The sequence below is a fragment of the Podarcis melisellensis genome (assembly GCF_964234715.1).
Source record: "Podarcis melisellensis genome assembly, chromosome: 9".
NCBI lineage: Eukaryota > Metazoa > Chordata > Lepidosauria > Squamata > Lacertidae > Podarcis > Podarcis melisellensis.
Genome location: NC_138541.1, coordinates 40644083 through 40667455, shown reverse-complemented (window position 1 = coordinate 40667455; position 23373 = coordinate 40644083). Strand labels below are relative to the sequence as shown.

Genomic DNA, 23373 nt, shown 5'->3' with positions numbered 1-23373 from the left:
CCCACCCAGCTGGAACCCTCATCGTAACATGAGTGCGTCCCAGTCACTTTGACAACTGGTCCAGTGCTCTGTTTCACCATTTGAGGCAGCTCCTTCTGCATCATCTCCACTGTTGCCTGCCAATTAGCCTAATCCATTCCTCCTTCCAGCTTGGGGGGGGGGGAGCAACAACTACCATCCTTCGCAAACACGCAACCACACAACTGACATCTGAGAGGCAAACTGTGGTGGCTTCATGAATTTGGACATGATCTTCCCTTGCACTGTAGATCAACCGCTGGGTTCCAGGCTGAAGGAAGAATGAGGTAGGGTTTCATCTATTTTTAAGTATATATTCAGTGTTTTCAAGAGTTATTTCAGCCCTCATGACAGAGGGGGACTAAAACCTCTTTGGCATGAGCAGAACAGAGGGTGGGCAGGCATTGTGTAAGCTTCTCCATATGTCCCTGCCAAATCACATCAATCCTGACATGCAACATTCCTGCTGTCACCGTGCCAAGCCTTTCTTGAGCAACCATAATATGCAGCGGTTTTGTAACATATACAATTATCTTTGGGCCAGCCTCACAGAGCTACTGGTCACACAGCAACTGCCAAGAAAGCGGGGCTGGCTGCAACCACCTCACATTGACGCTAACCTTCATTTGGGAATCTCTCAGTCCTTATTTGGTTACCTCAGGACTCAGAGAGTGGATTTGTAAACTTATGGGACAGTTGTGAATCATGGAATAGATGTCATATTTAACTTTTCAAAGTAGCTGATATTTTCTCACAATGCACTGTTGTGTGTTGGCTGCAGCAATCCCGCCGCCCGTGAGAGACATTAGTTTTGAGTACACATCCAATATGACTCCAAAAATACCAAGACCCTAAATAAATTTCCTCAGTGTGTTTTTTAAACAGCCCATGTCTTTAAATTGGGAAGTATTATCCATACCCTGCAAAAATAAAGAGATTTAACAGGGAAAAACCCCACCGTTGACTTCTGCATATTTTTAAGATTTAATCATTCCCTTGGTTATATGGAAGCTGGCAGACAGTTTTCACTTGCCTCATGAAAACAGCCCTTCAAAGAAAGTTGTCCTTGGCTGTGGGATGATTCAGAGCCTGACCCTGCTTTTGCTGAAGTCTGTGGCAGAACTTCTTATTGACTTCACAGAGTGGAACAAAAATCAGACTCTTGCATTAATCTCCTAAAGAGGCAAAGGATGGAATGTTATTGGGAGTCTGAGCAGGGCAAAGGTGAGGGGCTCAACCAGTGAGACCATCTGCAAAAAACAAAAACCCAAAGAATTGCCATGATTCAGCAAGCTATAGTCCACAGTCTTCTTTCACATGATGCTCAAGAAAAGACCACAACAAAAACAACAGAACAAAGAGTAACAGATGATGAATTAACTTTGGGAAAGGGCATAGTTCAGTGGCCGAATAGCTGCTCTGCATGCTGGGGTCCCAGTTCACTCCCTGGCATCTCCAGGCAGGGCAGTGAATGTTCCCTGTCTGAAAACCACTACCAGTCAGTGTAGTGATTCGGTATAAAGCAACTCTCTGCATTCTATTTGTACTTTGACCCAGCAGATCCTTTACCCTTCACCTTCATGATAGCCACCTCAGATTGAAGAATGAAAAGAGTTTTAATTCAGAATCCAGTTTTGTGTTTCTATCACACACAGCCATGGTGGCTACCCTGCCCACACCACTGCACTTGCTGTCCATGACCAGCCGCGGCACTGAATATGCATAGGGTGCCTCCATCCGAGGAGGAAGCCTAGACCACCACAACCGCCCTCGTGTGAATGTACTCTACATGGATACATCAGTAGGTGTGTAGTATGTGTTTGGGGCAATTTCAGCCGCTTGCCAAATGCACAAATGGAAGGGTATGTGTCTGCATTAGTCGTAGGGGATAGGGCAAGCCCACACAGCACCACAACTGCCTCTCATGTGCTTTAATCAGTGAGGGAGTTTCATTGAACCACACTAAAGGTTGCTTATTTCATCCCTATGCAACCCCACACACCCATGGATTTCTTGCAGTTTCCCTTTTTAATTTTTGGTCACTGTGCCCTCCTATGCACCACAGTACTTATTAACTATGTCTTTTGCTTATTTAGCCAAATAAAAATTTGAAAATAGAATCTGTATTATATTACTGTATGGAAAAACACGGGCAATGCAAATGCAAATATTCACGAAACATTCATCAGTTGTTATTCAAAATGCACAGTAATCTGCGCCAATATGGTTAACAGGGCATATAAACCAGTGTCAAGGGGCTGATCATTTTTCTCTCCTTTGGATTATAGCAATAGATGTTAATTAGAAATCATTTTCAAAAAAATGTAAAATCGAAAGCATTATCATGGTCCATTGGAAAGCAAATATCCATTAGCATTGTGGCATTTGACTGTGTACTACATATATGAATCTGACAAAAGTTAACTCCTCTGATCCAGTCAGGGTCACCTGCAGAGTAATAAGCACATGTGGCTGATGTGGGTGTAGATGCACATCTGGAGTGGTTGTAAGTCTTCATCTTCATTGCCATTCCCAGGCAGGACCAATGGATTGACTAGAAGCATATTTTGATGCATGTAGAGGCATTCTGGCACCCTGCGTCACCAGCTATTGCACTGTGGCAAGCTAGATGAAAGAAAAGCTCTTGTCTTATATCTCATGAACCAATTAAATCCCTTTAAATTTGTTGGATAAGGTAAAACCCAATAGTAGCCAAATATGAGGCAAATGACCAACAGTCATATATAGGTAATAACTTTCCAAGAATGATTAGGGAACTTCTTTGTAAACAGCTGCTCAGTAGATGAGTCAAAGTGTAATTTTCACTTTTCCCAAAACTCAAAATATCTCATTGAAGGTCCATCCTGAAGTCCTACAAAAAAGAAAAAGAAAAATTGCAACAAAGCGCATTTTGGCAAATGAAGCATTCAGCGAGTATCTTAGTCATCTGCTCTCTTTTCCAGACTCCCTGGCGAGCTGATCTTTTTAGCTTTGCTTTTTTTTATGCACTCTTTGCACTCTGACTGGTAATGGCAGCATCATGCAAGTAATGGAAAGATCCAGTTCTGAAGGAGCCATTAAGTGCATGTCAGTATTCCATGTCTACATCACTGAGAAGAGCAAGGAATTTACCTTTTGTAGGACTAAACTAGCTTAGCTAGATGAGCTATTCAGTTCATCAGGTTATACAATGGGCTGATAGTTAAAGGTGGAGTTCTTTCCCATTGCTTGTGTTTTTGGTTTTGTCCTTCAGGAAGAAACCAAATTTTTGAGTAATCACTTTCCTCGCACCCTCCACCTCTAATCCCGAACCTTTCCTTAAAACTGAGGTGCAACAATCAGAAACAGAGCAGCAGAATTCTCAGAGCACTGCTGCCACCACAGACTTGACTTCTCTTCTCCATCACCTTCATTTTGGGGGCTGATACTGGTTAACATTAAGAGGAAGAGAAGGCCAAAATAATTGTGTGCTTCCTTAATCCATGAATGACAACAGGGGAATTGTATGGAAAAGTAGTGGAAGAGCTCATGTACTACTGCTTCTGCCAGCCACCTTTTAAATCTTTCCCAGCAGAGATCCATCTGTAGTACCCAAAATTAAATATCCTTTACACTATGTCTTTTCCCTCCCCCAATAATAAAAACATTTGTTCTATGTCATCAGCACTTGCCAATCACATATAGCAGGGAAGAACACACTTTTTCCATGTATAAATACTTAGGGTATAATATCTCTCAAGAGGCTCTCTTCTCTCTTAACTTTCTACCTAAGGAAGGATGAATCTGTCAATTTTGGTTTTTCTCGGTTTCCATTTCCAGGCTTAGCTTCAGTTCACCACATTTCCACATCCGTTTGCTAATGTTTTGGTGTGTTTTTTTAAAGGTTGGATCTTGAGAATTTAGGCCACATTCACACCCTACATGTAAAAGTGCTGTGATACCACTTTAAACAGTCATAGCTTCCTCCAAAGAATTCTGGGAGGTGTAGTTAAGGGTGCTGAGAGTTTTTGGGAGACCCCTATTCAACTCCCCATAAAAGCAAAAAACAAACAAACAAGCATTTTCAGAATGGTTTTTGTATGTGTTGTAGATTCTACCTGCAATTGGGGAAGAGATGTAATTCTTGGATAATGTAATGGCAGGTCATCCCACTTAGCTTTTGATAACCATCCCATATTCTGATCTAATCTACAAGAGAACAAGCACAACCTGCATAAGTACTACAGGCCGTGTCCAGAAACTGGAAGAAAACACACCACTAGGCACATAAAACACAAAGGTGGAAGAAACCTCTCAATCTAGTTGAAGATCAGCTGAGAAGTGCAGAGTTACAGGTATTTAAAAAGCAAACAAGGCTGCTTTGCGGTAATGATGTTTTTCGGGAAAGCGAGATGTTTTGGGAAAACTGACATAGGGCTTTCTTTTTTTGGAAACAAGAACTGGAGCAGTTGCAAAATGCTTTACTGCTCTTTCTAAAAAGTGTGAAAACAATGTTTCTTTTCCACAGAAAATTGGGCAAAGGCTGCAACATTTTGTGCCTTAATCAGATGAGTCTGCATCTTGCAAAGGAAAAGTACAAACTTGGAAGTAAACATCCTACTGTTACAGTCACCTCTCATGCCCCATCCTTCCCTAGCAAATGTTTTTCATTCTGAACTGGTTTATTGCACCCATTCCTTTTGCTAATGAGAGCCTAGCTGTGTGTGCCTCTCATTTCGGCTTCTAGTCCATTGCCCTTCTGTTTTGCATTCCCTCAGAGGGTTGCCTGCCTTTGTCACTTAAGGCACTTACAGAGAGCTCTAACTACAGGTGTTGGAGGCATATTTAATGCTTCCAGGTTCTGCAGTCCAGAACTCCTGATCTGATGTCCTATTCAATAATAATAATAATAATAATAATAATAATAATAATAATACCTTGCCCATCTGACTGGGTTGCCCCAACCACTCTGGGTGGCTTCCAACATATATAAAAACATGATTAAACATTTTAAGAAACTTGCCTATACAGTGGTACCTCAGTTTACAGAAGCTTCATGTTACAGACGCTTCATGTTACAGACTCTGCTAACCCAGAAATAGTACCTCGGGTTAAGTGGTGCAGCGGCAGCCGGAGGCCCTATTAGCTAAAGTGGTGCTTCAGGTTAAGAACAGTTTCAGGTTAAGAACAGACCTCCGGAAAGAATTACCACTGTACAGGGCTGCCTTCAAATGTCTTCTAAAGGTTGCATAGTTTCTTATCTCCTTGACTCAGGGGTTATATAACTCCATACCCTTCAACATTTCTCCAATGAAAATAGGGTCATACTAAGGAAAAGCAGGGCATTCCAGGATCAAATCAGAAACCGCAATGGTTTCTGTAAATCCGGGACTGTCCTTGGAAAATAGGGACACTTGGAGGGTCTGATATTGCTATATTTTCTTTTCCTATTTAAATTGATCGGCTGCATGTTTCTCTGCGTCAAATATATTTTCATAAGCTAAAGCAATGATTCCTTTCTCCTGTACAACACATAGGGCTGGATCTAGATCTAAGTCATATTTAAAACAGACCCATTGACATCTGGCAGTGTGTGCACATGCACCAACCAGGACTCCCTCTCCCTCCCTCCCTCTCCCCCTTCTTTCTCTGCTACCCCTTTCCCATAGACATGGGTCGGTTGGACAAGTGTAGAAGCTTACAACAAATGAAAACTTGAAGAGGGAATTAGTTACACGCAGAGACTAGATTTTCTTTGGGGGGGGTGTGGAATTAACAGACTGTTATTGGTATGACAGTCAAGCACAAACTTCAGCATGTTGTTATGTTATTATGTTGCATAGGATCCACCCAGTTTCTCTGTTTGTATAAGTCTAACTTATATTGAAAGCCCTCTTAAATGTCATTTGAATAATGCACGGCAGCTTATTGGGAATGGAAATGAGACTGCTTCTAAATGCAGGCTAATTGAAGGTTTTAATTTGGAGCCTGAGGAAGGAGGGGTGAAGAGTAGGAGCTAAGGAACTGAGGTGTCATAGAAGCTGTGATGCAGTTTGTTGTGTGGGCTGCCTCTTCGATCAATCCACATTCATGGTACTCTGGGGGAAAGCAGGATCTGTAACAACCAAGTGGCCATTCTAGTTCTGTTTGCAAGCAAGAGAGAATTGCTTTCCACAGTCAGTGCAATCAGTGTAGTGGCCCCAAACCATGGATCTCCCTTCCAAATGAGATTAGACAGGCATTCTCCTTGCTGAACTTCAGGGGCTTAACCTTCTCCTTTTAAAGTAGTATTGGGTTTTATGATACTTTTTCTTGCTTTATTGTCCCATTTTCTTGTTGTTATGCACACTGCTTGGAAATCAAGTGGTATCTAAGTGTTTTAAATAAATAAATAGGCTTAAAGTATAAACAAATCTCAAGCACACTTTAGTCATCATTGCACTAAATGATATATGCTCATAGGGGCTGCAGGATTAGCCATGTAATAAATATGGACATCCTAATAAATAAGTCATTTAATACATCCTGATAAATAAAGCATTTGACACCCACCCCCATTAGATTGCTTATATGGAAGAGCCAGCTCAGCCCAGTGAATGAGAAATACTGGTAGCTGTATTATTTATTTATTATTATTTATTAAATTTGTGTACCGCCCTATACTTGCAGGTCTTAGGGTGGTTCCCAAGATAAAATCACAATAAAAACACAAAATGCATTATCAAAAGAAGAAGAACCCAATAACACCCCCTTCCACCTAAGGTGGTCCTACCAAAGTCCTTTGGTTATCAATGGAACTCAAATTAGTCACATATATTTGTTCTATTGATAGGGGCAGACTTGGGTAATCTTTCATACTATAGCGCCCTGTGCAAGGCCAAAACTTGGTACCCTCAAATGGGGCTTCTCAAATTTGTGCCCCCTCGCTGAGTGCCCTGTGCGGGGGAACCACCCACACCACCCTAAATCTGGTACTGCTCTTGATTTCAATAGGACATAAATGGCACAATCTCTTACTGGAGAAAGTTAATTAACTAATATGATTAGAACGATTTATCAGACAATTTATTTCATTGTCCAGCCTTTAGCAAAAACTTTATCCAGGATACTGTATATGTATGTGTGTGTGTGTGTATATATATATATATATATATGCTTTCGTAGATTTTCACGGGTACAGGAATGCAGGTTTTGGTGTCCTCGGGTGTCTTCCCGTGTAAAAGTTGGGGTGTCTAGGCGACGTTTCGACGAGGTCTCACTCGTCATCTTCAGGCTGGTGCTTTCGGCTTCTTGTTACTGGAACAGAGCAGGATCTCAGTGTTTGAGTTCCTATAAATACTGTTGAGGGGGTGTGGTGTATAGCCTCCAATGTTCTGGGCAGAGAGGAAGTTCCCAGGCTAGTGTGCCTTTTCTTCTTTTGTTCCTTAATTACTTGAGGGATATCTTGAGTGATTTCTTGAGTGATATCCTGAGTACCACTTAGGTGGGTCATTAGGTGTGGATTAGTTGCTAAAGTCTTTGTGTCTTGACCTCTTGAACTTTGTGAAGAGTTTTTCTGAGAAGATGGCTGTACTGCACTTAGTTGTGCTCTGGCTTGGCTTCGTGTATAGGGGCGAGCTGTGGTTTTGTGGCCTGTGTCAGCCAGATCTGTGTAGGGATTGCAGGGGGGTGCAGCATCCGGAGGTGCCACCATGGTTTGGCTACTGGATGGTGTCTGTAATTAATTTTGCAGATTCCAAATTGCTCTTTAACATGGAACATCACCACAAGAGAATAATCATGGAAGCCATCGAGATAGAGAAACACCCTCACAACATGAACAAGCGTGACGACACATCCCGCTTGCCAGACATCTGGAAATTAGCCCTCCCCACAAAAACTGACACCAGATCCAGAGGCACACAGAACGCTATCACCAATCAACCACACCAGACCCAAACCCAGACCCTCTCCACAGATAAATTACAGACACCATCCAGTAGCCAAACCATGGTGGCACCTCCGGATGCTGCACCCCCCTGCAATCCCTACACAGATCTGGCTGACACAGGCCACAAAACCACAGCTCGCCCCTATACACGAAGCCAAGCCAGAGCACAACTAAGTGCAGTACAGCCATCTTCTCAGAAAAACTCTTCACAAAGTTCAAGAGGTCAAGACACAAAGACTTTAGCAACTAATCCACCCCTAATGACCCACCTAAGTGGTACTCAGGATATCACTCAAGAAATCACTCAAGATATCCCTCAAGTAATTAAGGAACAAAAGAAGAAAAGGCACACTAGCCTGGGAACTTCCTCTCTGCCCAGAACATTGGAGGCTATACACCACACCCCCTCAACAGTATTTATAGGAACTCAAACACTGAGATCCTGCTCTGTTCCAGTAACAAGAAGCCGAAAGCACCAGCCTGAAGATGACGAGTGAGACCTCGTCGAAACGTCGCCTAGACACCCCAACTTTTACACGGGAAGACACCCGAGGACACCAAAACCTGCATATATATATATATATATATATATATATATATATATATATATATATATTCTTTAAGTAATACTAGTTTCAAACCAATATGGAAAAGTGGTCCCAATAAAACAGTCAGTTTGGGGGGGAGGGGAGGAAATCACATCTCATTTTATTTCATGAACTATCAGACTAGCCTAATGTGCTTTTTCATATGCTTATTCTTCGCAATTCTTAAATATCATTATGGGAAACCATTAGACCTGATTTTTAGGATGGAGAAATATGTTTCAGAAGGAACAAACCTACTTCTGTCAAAATGGCATCTTCTTTACCCCAAGCCACTGATCCAAACATTCATACTTTTGCCTATTTTTTAATGTCAGATTGGATCAGAATCCTTATTTTTACAGTCTTCAGTTTGAAAATAAAGTGGTGCCTCAGGAATATTATGACGCCTTGCAGTTTTTTTATAGACTATGTAAGAATTTTTGGTTTTTTCACTTTCAAGAGAACTTTTTGACATATCACAGTAAGCAAACTTCCCAATAATAAGCTCTGTATCCTAGCAAAAGTTCACTTTATATTGCTGATGAGCAAAACAAACCGTGATGAGAAGTACATTCCGTGAAAAACAAAACAAAATGCAGTTGTATATCACCCCAGTCTGGCACAGCAAGGTCTCCTTTCTGATGCAATCTCATTGAGAGTGTTTCATATTTAAAAATTAATACCCTTCAGGACAAGGCTTAAGAATGCAATATACATCCATAACCCTCTGTTTTGATTTCCTAAATGCATGTAGAAAATAAATACTTTAAAATGTTTAGCAAGTCTTGCAGATGAGGAACTATAATGATTTGCAATGTATATTCTGAACAATAATAAAAAAGCCAATTATTATCACATTCACATAGTGCTATACCAGCTGCACTGGCTCCCGGTGGAGTACAGGATGAAGTTTAAAGTGCTGGTTTTAACCTTTAAAGCCCTATAAGGCCTAGGACCCTCATACCTACGGGACCGCCTCTCCTGGTATGTCCCACGGAGGACCTTACGGTCTTCAAACAAAAACATCTTGGAGATCCCGGACCACAGAGAGGTTAGGCTGGCCTCAACCAGAGCCAGGGCTTTTTCAGCTGTGGTTCCAATCTGGTGGAACGCTCTGTCACAAGAGACTAGGGCCCTGCAGGACTTGACATCTTTCTGCAGGTTCTGCAAGACAGAGCTGTTCCACCAGACCTTTGGCCAGGGCACAGCCTGACTCCCTCCTTTGGCAATCTTCACAGAACTCTAGCCCAATGGTTGCCATTAATCTGATTTGAACTGATTTTATAATGAAATGATTTTAGGATGTTGTATCATTTTACTGTTGTTAGCTGCTCTGAGCCCGGCTTCGGCTGGGGAGAGTGGGATATAAATAAATTATTATTAGTAGTAGTAGTAGTTATCTACACAGAGTTTGAATAACCCTTGTTAGCCACTAGTTTTCTTGCAGAGCACCTTCCTAATGCAAGGAGGAGCTGGGGCGCTTTGTATTCCACAACCACAGTCATCTGCCTGAAAGTTCAAAAGACACCTCTTTCTCCCTATCACTTTTGGCACTAGGTCAGCAACTGAGTAGCCTGAAGGCATTTCACAGGGAATTGGATTTTACCCGGGAGACTCAGCTTGTTTGCTCCTTAGAACAGGAGCAGGGAACATTCCACCACCAGACTAATTTTCCTTAAAACTGAGGAATCTGTTTTCACCCGCTCTATTCTACAGTATCCCTAGAACATGGGTAGGCAAACTAGGGCCCGGGGGCCAGATCTGGCTGAATCACCTTCTAAATCTGGCCCACGGACGGTCCAGGAATCAGCATGTTTTTACATGAGTAGAATGTGTCCTTTTATTTAAAATGCATCTCTGGGTTATTTGTGGGCAATAGGAATTCGTTCATTTTTTTCTTTCCAAAATATAGTCTGCCCCCCCCCAAGGTCTGAGGGACAGTGGACCAGCCCCCTGCTGAAAAAGTTTGCTGACCCTTGCCCTAGAACATCTTTCCATGAGCCAGCAAATATTTTCATTGGGTAAAGGGCTTAAGGATATTTCATTCTCCTCATCTTAATTCCTTCTCTTTCCTTCACTCCTTGGCTGAAATCTATGCAAGGATGTGATCTGATTTGGATTTCACTCCTGGTACCTTCCTGCTCCCATGTGCATGAGGGCTTTCAAAGGCTTAAAGATTTTTTTTTTCTACTCAATTAGCTGTGTACTTTAACTAATAAACTAACCAATTATTCCATTTAAAAAGCTCGATACTAAAGAGGCTCATTCCTGCCATAGGCCTCACACTCCAGAATCTCATTCCTGTGTAGTCCAAAGAGAACTCTGCTGTACACAAACATACAGATCTAGATCTAGATATTACAATTTATTACCCCCTCCCCTCTAATTAATATCAAAACACAATAGTAAAAGCAGTTCAAAACAATTTAAGATTTCAAAAAAGCGTGTTGTAAAAATCTAAAGCGTCAAAAGCCAGGTGAACAGGTAGGTTTTCAACATTTGCTGAATGCTGCGTAAGGAAGGTGTCAGATGTGGGGAGAGAGTTTCCCCACTTAGGCGCTGCCACAGTGTATTACCTCAAAATGTAAGTGTGTATACTATAATTGTGTATATTGTATGCACACTGTATAGGACTGCCAAGCATTCAGGCATGGGGAATACAGTGGTACCTCGGGTTAAGAACTTAATTCATTCTGGAGGTCCCTTCTTAACATGAAACCGTTCTTAACCTGAGGTACCACTTTAGCTAATGGGACCTCCCACTGCCGCTGTGCCGCTGCTATGTGATTTCTGTTCTCATCCTGAACAGCCGAGGTACTACTTCTGGGTTAGCGGACTCTGTAACCTGAAGCATCTGTGACCTGAAGCATCTGTAACCCGAGGTACCACTGTATTATAATGCCAGCACTTTTGTTCCATTTTCTAATGTTTCTCTCCCAATGCAGTAGCTGTTGTGTTATGGGACTGTGACTTTTTGACCAACGTACCGGCATGTCAGACAAAATTCCATTCACAGCTGAGGGTTCTGTGTGACACAGCAACAGATGTCACTGGACAATGTCGCTACTTCCCCACCCTTTCTGCAGATGTCTGCTTCTGTTCTCCTATGATCCCCCTCTATGAAAACAGCAGGAAATAAATATATGCCAGTATATATGCCCCAAATTTCATCACTTTACTCCCACAATCTTCCAGGGTAAGGGGAATGCAAATGGATTTCCCCCCATCATCAAACAACACTAAAAGGAGTGCTAAACATGTGCTATATTCCATTAGTTTTATGGAAGTGGCTTTTACATCATGTAATTAACAGTTAGGAAAACATTGGGGAAATGGAATAAATGGATGTGTGAATGCAGCCTAAGTCCCATTCTGCAGCGTTCACTGGGCAGTGCTTAAGCATGGTTTTCCTTTCCTGGCTTGTTTTGCTATAATTCTATTCCTGTTCCGTGCTTCACATTCTCACTTCAGTACAAATGTTAACCTCTATTAAATATATTAGGTTATATTTGATTATATCGATTCTTTCCCCTACATGTTATTCATGCATTTATAACACAGATTTTTTAAAAATATAAAAACCACCCTCATATTATCTGATGTTCACTCCCATAAGAATAATTCTGACACACCTAATTAAATCCTGTAAACTACTTTTTATGCATCTTTCCAGCTTAAGCAGGCCCTTTCTCACTGTGGACATGATTTATGACCCCCCTCCATTCCCCTTGTAATTAAAAAAAATCTATTTTTGTCCATTTCTATTCTAGGCATCATTCAGTTGCAGATAAATTTTATATTCTCCTCATGAGTACAGCTGTGAGAAGAGTTTACTGTATTTAAATAATGCCAAAACCATTGGCTTTAATTTACATAGTTAATGCCAAGGTCATGTTTTACTGCTGTGTGTGAATGTGAGCTATTTCCAGAGTCATTACTATTGGTTAGGTGTGGCTATGGCCAAAAAACACTGACAGAAGATCAGTGCAAATGTTGATTAACAGTTCCAGTGAGAAAAAAATATGATTTCTCACACACATAATTGACTTGTGCTATGCTCAGTGAACACTTGATAAATATATTTTCTTCTCACTATAAGAATTGTGGGACTGGAGTTATCCTGTCCTCCTGGCCTGGATGTTGTCTCCAGCTCTGCTCTTTGATCCAGTGTTGGGTGGGAGAGGCAAGAGTGCTTCAGGGATGGGACTGCTTTTTCTCAAGGGCCTAAGAAGACATCCTGGATTAGTACATCATCATGTTCTCACAGTGGCCAACCAAGTTACCTGAGGGAAACCTGCAAGCAGGCAATTTCTACTCCTGCAGTTTCAAGTGACTGATATTCCAGAAATACTGCCTCAGACTGTGGGGTCAGAGCAGCCACGGGCTTTAAGCAATATAATTAAGAACTTGTGCTTAAGCTTGCTGTCTCCCTCTTCTCTCCTATTCCTTTTTCCTTAAGTGCCATGTATTTTTTAATATTCTGAGTCTGATGGCAAGAACCACCTCAGAAATGATTTTTGCACATTACTCTGAGAACTCCCCCACTTTTTTTTACTACAAGGTAAAATGGTAAAGGACCCCTGGACGGTTAAGTCCAGTCAAAGGCAATTATGGTAGTGTGGCGCTCATCTTGTTTTCAGGCCAAGGGAGCTAGTGTTTGTCCACAGACAGCTTTCTGGGTCATGTGGCCAGCATGACTAAAGTGCTTCTGGTGCAACAGAACACTGTGATGCACAGAAATGCCGTTTATCTTCCCTCCACAGTGGTACCTATTGATCTACTTGCACTGGGATGCTTTCAAACTGCTAGGTTGGCAGGAGCTGGGACAGAGTAATGGGAGCTCACCCTATCAAGGGGATTCGAACCGCTGACCTTCTGATTGGCAAGCCCAAGAGGCTCAATGGTTTAGATCACAGCACCACCCGTGTCCTTTACCTTTACTATAAGCTAAAGTATAAATGCTGTAAAGGAATAAATAAATTTTAAAAAGTGAGCAACCTAAGCCTCAAAATTCTATGCTTGCACAAGCCTGGGTAGAAAAAATGGGACTTTCATAGGAACCCAGGAAGTTGCCTTATGCTGAGTCAAACTAGTGGTCTATTCAACTCAATATTGTCTACACCGATGGGTACGGTTGCTCCAGAGTTTAAGGAAGAAGTATTCTCCAATGCTTTGAGTAGCTTTATAAGCAGAAAATATTTAAATGAGACATATTTTCTATTTTACAATTGCAACCCTAAAGTGCACCAGCTATGGTAGAATATCAACCACAATATCCTATGCCCCACTAGAATAACCTCTATGAGGCCATAGGATTGCAGCCTTGTCGTATTTATATTGTTCTAACTTTTTGTAGTTGTTGTAAAAGGGAAGCAAAGAGATTTTTCCACACTGAGAAGAACATTGGCTAATCCAAGAAGTCTAAAGAATTCAGGCAAGCCTTAAATGAGATTACTCTGAGACGCTGCTTAAGATGGGTTAAGAGACAGGCGTGCACGCCAGCAAGCCTCTACAAACATTTTAGCGCATGTATCCAATAAGTATTTCCTAACTGGAGAGTAAATAGCTTAATTTGTTTCCCGGCAGTGTTTTCATAATGTCAAACGACATCACTATTTCCCTTTGAAAAATCTCTGGGAAGAGGGTTGGTGCATTCAGATAAATTGAAGCATGTTGAGCTCTGCTTGCTGCACGCTTGAGGGAAAATAAACACACGTAACTTAATGCACACACAAAATGTCCCTCTCCTCATTTTGCCTCTGCCAATAAATTTGTGAAGTGCCAAATCAGTAAAACAATCACTCAATAGCACTGAGTAGTTTAATCATCCATATTGCAGGGGTGGAAATACATACAGTATTTTAGGGTAGAAGCTAGGAATATGGATGTTTTGAAATGCTGCAAGAAGCCCAATTTAGATGGTGGAGGAAGGAGTGACAATTTGAGAGTGGAAAAGTAATTTTTGATCTCAATTTGCTGTGGATAATCTCTGTAGCAGGGCTAATTCTGTCACAATTGTTCCAAAATAACGTAACTGGCTAGAACGGGAACCCCCAATGTGGCACCCTCAGATACTCCCATAGTGTCCACCAAAACCCCCTGCCCCTTCCAATTTTGTTTAAAAATTTGGAGTGGTTTTGCCTAGGTTTGACATATTTCAAAAAGTGAAAATCTTGACACAAAAGTTGAGTTGTTGAGCTTTTTTGGGCAAAGTTGCTGAGTGTTTTGGGTTTTTTTGGGTTTTGCCAAAAGTTGTTGAGTTTTTTGCCAAAATCTACACTTCCTACATAGGTTGCTATACATCCGGATTTTCCCGGAAATTTCAGTAATTTCCCCCCGGACACTGTTTCTGACTGCCGTATTCCAGCTATGTCTGGGATGTATAGCAACCCTAGGTTTCTTGAAGGGGAGGGAGTGTTGGCTGCTGTTTGATTGTCAGTTTTATTTGTTTTGAGGTACATGCCAGTGTTTTACTTGTATTTTTGGAGGGGGGCAGCATTCTGAGCATTGCCAGTTATTCTTCTGTGCAATGGATATTTTGTGGTGCCCGTAACTTAGATTTCCTAATGTTCTACCAAGGCAAAAAATATTGGGGATCCTGGACTAGAGAGTTGGATTTTGACTGGAGATGCTAGTATTCAAATACTTGTTGAGTTTTGAAGCTCACTTGGTAACACCTCTGTAAGGTAGTGTCTCTTAGCCCAACCTACTCTGTAGGTAGGGAGCCTGTGTGGCTGATTTTACAGCGGACAGCTCTCTATTAGAAAGGCTGTCTAGTCCATGTCCAGCTTAAAGATAAAGAACAATTGGATAAAACAGTTGCTGGGTAATCAAAACATGCTACTCTGAAATTCATAAAGGAAAAGGGGTAATTCATTTATTTATGTATAGTATTTCTATTCAGCTTTTCAGGCAGTCCTGATATTTCAGTATCATTGGAAATGAAGACAAGTCCAGTTGGTTGGATCCTCCCCACCAATATCAATTCCTTCTCTCTAGTTTGCCATCTACATAGCTGTTTCAAAAAGCACAAAGCAAGATCATTTATTTATACCATTCCTTAAGAAAACCTTAAGATAGTGGATATGAAAATGAAGCAAAGAAGAAGGAGAATTGCAGGAATTATTATAAACATAAAAGGTAGTCCTGAGTTTAATTTCTCTCTCTGGTTGAGTCATCTAAAATGGTGTGTGTGTGTTTGTGTGTATGCATGTGTGGATACTCCTTGAACATCTGTGAAATTCGAAAAGATTCTGAAAGTCCTCTTCAAAGTATTGCTGGGAATCAGTGGCTTGAATTCTTTTTTTTAAAAAAAAACGTTTTCATCCTTTTGCATCTGTTCAAACAGCTGTGGATGTGGTGAGTCGGAAAGGGTGAGGCAAGTCATCAGCCGTCCTTCTGAAGAACAAAGACAAGCTGCCTTGCTAGGATGTGGTTCTGTTAAAAGGTAGTTGTCATCTTCCCACTGGCATGAGATTTGAGGAATCCAAAGTCACCCTGAAGCCAGATTTCCTGTGTCACAGAGCTCAGGTCTAAAATCAGTACTTACTACTGAGTCACAAGGCTGGTATATGTATGTGAGCAAAACAATCATTTGGGTCTGGCTCATAATTACTTACATTGCTTGAGGAACAGGAAGGTTAGGTAGGGTACCCTAAATTTCTCCAGTCCACAGAGTCATGGCTGTGTTGCCTAACATGCATGGAGCAGTGCATAGCTTTACCAACTTCATCTCTAGGAATGCAACATAAGAAGAGGCCTGTTAGATCAGACCAAAGGAGCATCTATTCCGGTATTCTATTTTCACTGCCTGTGAGAAACCCACAAGAAGGACATGGGAGTGACAGCATCAGAAGCCTAAGTAGCTTCTGATACTGGAGACAATATTTTGGCCAGCCCTTCATTATACAAGTACATAAATCAATTTCAGCAGGCTAAAGAATGGGTAAAACAACATGTCCATAACACCAATGGCTTCAAGTTACAAGAAAGGAGATTCCAACTAAACATACAGAAAAAACTTTCTGATAGTCAGAGCATCTCTCAGGCATGCTTTAGCTGAGATTCCTGCATTGCAGGCAGTTGGACTAGATGACCCTTGGGGTCCCTTGGAACGCTACAGTTTTATAATTCTATTAAATACCATAAAGAAATACAAAATAATCACCAGTTACTGTCTCATCTAGAGGCGAAAGCATGCTAAACAACAGAACAGGATTGTTGCATAAATGAGTCTTCAAGAGACATCTGAAGGTTAACAGTGAGGATACCTGCTGAATCTCTGCTGGAAGAATGTTCCACAACACCAGATCAATTACATGAATTGCCTTCTTTGAGGCTGTACACACAAGTCACAGGCAGCTGACCCTGGCAGTAGAAATCTAGACAGATTTGCTGGCAACCCTACTAAATCTGCTTTCTAAAAAACTCAGCTCTATAATTGGTAAAAATTAAAAAATAAAAAATAAAAAGGTAAAGGGCCCCTGGATAGTTAAGTCCTCTCAAACGCAACTATGGGGTGTGCTGAGGGCTTGTCCACAGAGAGCTTTCCGAATCATGTGGCCAGCATGACTAAACCACTTCTGGTGCAATAGAACACCATGACAGAAACCAGAAGGCACACATATGTTGTTTACCTTTCTGCCACAGCAGTACCTATTTATCTACTTGCACTGGTATGCTTTCAAACTGCTAGGTTGACAGAAGCTGGGACAGAGCAACGGGAGCTCACCCGGTTGCAAGGATTCGAACCACTTTGGGTGGCTCCCAATCGAATATTTAAAACACAATACAGCACTATGTATTTCTATGATTGAAATACATCTATTTGGCTTAGTGATTGATTGCATTTTGATGGCAATGCTCCTTTGTCTAGGCAACTATATGACCAGATGCATATTTATACAATTTGTATAATGGCTAGAATGGCAGGTTTTAAATGCATAATTAATTATTATACTCCAGTGCTGGAATGGTCCATTAACTTTATTTTTTATGTTTTGCATAAGAGAACTGTTGGTTCTAGTTTCTGTCCCCACCCCACCTTTGGGATTTCTTTCTAAGCCAGCTATCAAAGAACTTAGAAACGAGAAGGTTTTTTTGCTTTCTTAGTGTCTGGAATCCAGTAAGGAATTGCATGACTTTGGAATACCTTTTGGGAGGGGGAGGGCATCCTTCCACAGTTCATGGATAAGCCTATAAATGGCTTCCAGTCATAATGGCTGTATCAGCTTGGTTGGGTTCTTAAATCTGGGGAGGGGGGTATTTTTCACGGTCCCACTGCTGGGGAAGACACATCACTGCTGGGGAAGACACATAGGGGCATCTCTGTAGTGGATGGCTCTATGGAGGTCTTAAAACTGATAATGGAATCATAGAATTGTAGAGTTGGGAGGGTCATCAAGTCCAACCCCCTGCAGTGCAGGAATATCAGCTAAAGCATCCATGACAGGTGGCCATTCAGCCTCTGCTTAAAACCTCCAAGGAAGGAAAGTCCCCCACCTCCCGAGGGAAACTGTTCCACTGTCAAACCGCTCTTGCTGTCAGAAAGTTCTTCTTGATGTTTAGTCAGAATCTCCTTTCTAGGAACCTAAATTCATTGGTTTGGAACCTACCCTCTGGAGCTGGAGAAAACAAGCTTGATCCATCTTTCATGTGACAGCCCTTGAGATATTGAAGTTGGCTATCATATCTCTCAGTTTCCTATTTTCCAGGCTAAACATCCCCAGCTCCTTCAACCCCTGTGCACCACTTTGATGTTATTGGATGGTATATAACTATTAATAAATAAATGTAAAATTAATTTTGAAAGGTCTTGCCCATCCCCATTAGTGGTGGTGGGGTATTCTGATCATTACAAATATGCTTTAGAAGTTTGCTGCCATGATGTTCCTAGCCATACATTATTTGGAAGGGCTCATTGCTATCCTTTCTCTTCCTTTCTTTTTTCCATTCTTTGGCCTGCCCTCCTGTTCTCTGATGTCCTGAGGATGGACACTTGCCAAGTCGTTCCTTCCAAACACATTAGTTTGCATCATTCATCATGCAACATGCCACAAAGCTGATAGCCCAAGTATGAAAGGCAAACAATGTCAGGGTGTTCACAGGGTAGAAACTACACTTCTTAAAACGAATCCATGTTCTTTTTAACCCTCTCAAACGCAGTACGTTTGTTGCCATAGTAATGCTTCCTAATCTGTCCAAAATGTATTCCTAGGATGACACCCAGTGGCCAGGTCAATTAACAACACTACATTTTGTTTAGTTCATTCTTTTCTTGCTGCCAATAATTGTATATATGTAGAGATATGTCAGACCTTCCAGATAAAATTCCACTTCAACTATCAGCCAGCATCAAGTTTTCTCTGAAATGCTGAAGGCTCCATTTTCTCTAGATTCTTTTTTTTTAGAAAAGAGATTGAGCTTGATTATATTTAAGAAAAAACAAATCACAAGAAAATTCACACACACACACACAAACACGATATTCTAACCAAATGCATGCAGAAAATAATCTTGCTATTTCTTCTACAAAAGCAAGCATGCTGCAGCAGCAGTGCACTAAGCTATGTCGTGGAAGACTCCTTCTACATCACCAGCAGCAGACAAGTGAAAACAAGCAGTCATTTTTAATTTGATGCTATTAAAGGGTTTGCATGGCTTCCACCCATTTCTATCCTCCTAGATTTTCATGGTCAAATTTTTTTGGGTGGCATAATTAGGAAGGTAAGAATAATTCCGCACTTACATTATTGTAGACTATGGCATCATTTTGATGGAAGAAAGCACAATGCTACGGTTTAAAAATAGAGCGTTGTAATATTCCTTGTGTTATTCTAGCAGATCTAGGTGACTGCATGTTCAGTGAGAGGAGCATTCTGTCTTATTACTTATAGAGCCCTCTCCTCTCACCTTTGCCATGGACATGGCAAGAGTAGTGAGATTTTACTGAAAGGATCTACTCCCAGCTTACATTGTGTGGAAGGCAAGCATGGGGCTTCTGTGTATAAATAGCTGCGCTCTCACATACTTCTTCACCATCAGCTTATGCAGAAGACCCATTCTCACTTCCCACCATATGCACGGAGTTTGAGAGCAGGGCTAGCATATAAAATCTCTCTCCTTCTCCACTCACTGCATGAGTAGCACTGCCAAGAAACCCATCCATATAAGAAGGGAATCCCTCAATTGCAGTCAATAGTCTGCACTTCTTGTTACCCAACGATTACCTTAATTATGAGAATCTAAAGTGCCACTCTCTTTTAGGGTCCCCAAAGGTAGAGGACAGATTCCAGGTTGTGGTGTGGAGGCACATGAGGTCACCATCTTGTTGAAACTAAGCAGGTCTGGGTCTGCTCATTATTTGGATGAGTGACACCCTGGGAACCATATGTATACTACCTTGGCCTCTGATGGAAGAATGGCACTATAAACATATAATAAAAGAAACACATGCACTCTGATCATTTTTAATCACTTGACAGCATGGTTGCATAGGTAGTGTTTCTGTTTTGCGAAACATGTGTCGCAAGTGAATTTCTGAAAAGGGAGGGAGGTGCAGAAAATCCTTAAGGAGGAAAGTGTGTGTCCTTTAGAATTTCCCTGCATTTTATTGCAGCTTTCTTCTTGGAAACCAAGATAGATTTCATTGTAAAGGAATCAATGCCAACCTTCTCTCTGTATTGATTTCCAAAGGTTAAGTCTGAATGACAAGATTAATTTTAAACTTACTGAATGTAGCAAAGAAGAGTCTCAACTCCATCATCTCTCTCCCTCTTCTGGTTGGCTTGGGCTACAATTTGGATTTTTATTTTTTTTAAAAAAAAGAGCCTTGTAATTGGTCTCTTACCGCTTTTCCCCTTCAGCATCCATATGCAGATCAGTATCTTCATATTTATTGATCCCAGTTTTATTGTTTCCATCTTCAAGGGAGTTCTGGGCAGTAGACATGGGTCACCCAGCCACCATTTAAGCTCCACACTATCAACAGTCCTTTGGAGTAAGTTCAGCATAAAGTGAATCCTTGGTCCAGGACCACACATTAAGCTTCAGAGGTATGAACCCAGATTTTCCCAGTCCAATACTGACATTCTGTCTACTGTCCCTACCTATGCTGGTCCAATACAATTTGCTGCCTGAAGCAGAACCCAAACTACACTGTTTCCTGCCTGTACTGTCGGCTATACCCCGCAGCACAAGGCAGGCCCTGTACTAGGGTCAGAGGTTGATGTGAACCTCTCTAGTTTGCACTTTCTGAAACAATATGTGACTCCAAATGAAGTCATCCTTCAAAATTCACACTTCTCTGAATTTTGTGTAGCAGTTCTCCAACCAAATAATCTGCACACAAATTTGTACATTAGGAGAAAGTGTAAAATGCATACATTTGTGGGAAATAGCATATACAAAGCATAGTATATGGCGAAATTGCTTGCAAAGATGTGTATATTTGAGGGAAAATTGCACAAACATGCCAGCAAATTTTCATGATGAGTTTCGAAATAAATAAATCATAAACTAATGCATCCTTACCCTGTCCCACACACGTTTCATAGAGGAGTCACTTGCATATCAACTTTCTATATGCCCAAAACTAGTACAGTGTAGTAAGTAACAGCAGATCTAACTTCAGCTTTGAATTATTATTATTATTATTATAATTGAATTTATATTCCACCCTATACCCAGAGATCTCAGGGTGGTTCACAGAACAAAATCAAAATATGAAACCACAAAATATATAATCAAAATAAAAACAACAACCCAATACCCCACAATCCACATTTTAAAAGGGCATAGGATGTCAATCAAATTAACCAAAGGCCTGGTTAAAAAGGAACGTTTTTGCCTGGTGCCTAAAGGTGTATAATGAAGGTGCCAGGCAAACTTCCCTGGGGAGAACATTCCACAGATGGGGAGCCACTGCAGAGAAGGCTCATTCTCATGTTGCCACCCTCCGGACCTCTAGAGGAGGAGGCACACAAAGGAGGATTTCAGAAGATGATATCAGGGTCTGAGTAGGTTCATATGGAAAGAGGTGGTCCTTGAGGTATTACAGTCCTGAGCTGTTTAAGTCTTTATAGGTCAAAACCAGTACTTTGGATTGGGCCTGGAAACTAATTGGTAGCCAGTTCAGTCAAACAAGGATTGGTGTAATATTCTCAAACCGTCTTGCTCTGGTGAGCAACCTGGCCATTGAATTCTGCACTAGCTGAAGTTTCCGAACCGTCTTCAGAGCCAAAAAAAGATGAAAAACAAAACTATAAAACAGGCACATAAAATAAAGACTGTCAACTTTATCAGAGCATCATAGTTCCATATTTGCCAGGCATGTGACAACTGTATATGTCATAAAGAAATGCCAAATAATTTAAAAAGTGTCTGGAGATTCTAGTCCTTGTCAAAATCTCAAATTATGTGTGACATTCTACATTATAGCTTTATTCCAGAGTGATTATTTTTTGTGAATAAGGAAAGCTATCTCCAAGCACTCAAATCCATGTGTGGGAGAAAGTCTTTATGAAAACACAGAAAGGATGAAAATGAATCTAAACGTCATCCAGACCAATGCTCAATAACTTGAGGAGGAACTAACCATTTCTAGTTGATTAGCTGATTTCACCCATCTGCTTAAGTGTGACAAGAAGGAAGATGATGCTCCCTGAAATCTTCATACAGATGTTGAACAGGCTTGGGGGTAGAATAGAAGCTTGTGGCACCCTACAGCTTAACAACCAGGATGCCAAGGCATAATCAACCATTGACACCCTCTGCAACTGACCTCACAGGTAGAAGCAGAACTTCTGTAATACATTGTGTCTCCTCCCCCTCCCATCTTATGGAACTGGTCCATCTTTTATATTATCAAAACTGCTGAGCCATTGTGTTTTACACACACACACACACACACACACACACACACACTTAAAAGACTGTCCTCTTTCTCTTGTGAAATAATAAAAGTGTGTGTGTGTGTGTGTGTGTGTGTGTGTGTGTGATGAACATACAAATGTGAGGAACATACAAATGTGATGAGAATATAGAGAAAGGAAGAAATTGGTTGGTAAGCCTTCTAAATGATTTCTCCGTAAGTATTCAAAGAACTACTTAACCTGGTGCTCAGGTCAGCTGAGAGAGAGAGGGAGAGAGAGGGAGAGAGACTGTCTACATAAAAAGAAAAAATACATACAAATGGTTTATTGAATAAAATGAATTAGTTCATTCATAGATCTTGAACTTCAAACCTTTGGCTGGTAGACAAATCCTGTAATGCTTTGCCAACTATAGAATACAACTTAAAATAGGAGAGAATTCCCTGTATTTTAAACTCACACTTGCTCTTTAACTCACCCCCTTCCTGTAACCTTTTTATGTCAATTTCTTTTTCAGTATTTTACAAGGATCTGTGCATGAATGATGCTCCTGATTTGCAATTCGAGACAAGCCAAACTCCAAGGAAACCAATTAAGGAAAGAATATGCTGCACAATGTATTATAACGCACTATGAAAGACAGAATTTTCTACTAAGAATACAGAAGTCATTGGTGGCAGAGTAAAATGTGCACCTTAGCAGCAAAATATCTCTAATTAGCTTGATTTAAGAAAGTTTAGTACAATGCCCTGTTTCAACACCTAGCTTTTTACTGCAAAAATGCAGTGTACGATTTAAAAGATTCTTAGAATGGATGCTATAATTACAATATCCAGTTTTTTGCCAAGAATGTAAGGTCCCACATATTCATCAGTTGTCTTGCTGACAATTTCATTTCCCAGAAAGTGGAAAAAGTAACAAGGGAATCATCTCTCTTGGGCCTGAGAGGAGGAGGAACTAGATGACTGGGACCCTTGGGGGGAAGTGA

At 41.0% G+C, this 23373-nt stretch overlaps 1 long non-coding RNA gene across 7 annotated transcripts; it reads left to right on the top strand.

The window, feature by feature from the left end:
* LOC309378240 lies at nucleotides 1-23092 on the top strand. 7 transcript variants are annotated; one of them, XR_014171909.1, is made up of 7 exons: nucleotides 1-305; nucleotides 1579-1819; nucleotides 4109-4352; nucleotides 13871-13948; nucleotides 15419-15654; nucleotides 15863-15961; nucleotides 22903-23092. It is a non-coding gene; the product is annotated as an uncharacterized lncRNA (long non-coding RNA). The 7 variants fall into 7 exon arrangements; XR_014171910.1 differs by having other exon boundaries at nucleotides 1579-1880; nucleotides 4214-4352; XR_014171911.1 differs by having other exon boundaries at nucleotides 1579-1880.
* Nucleotides 23093-23373: the final 281 nt, after the last annotated feature.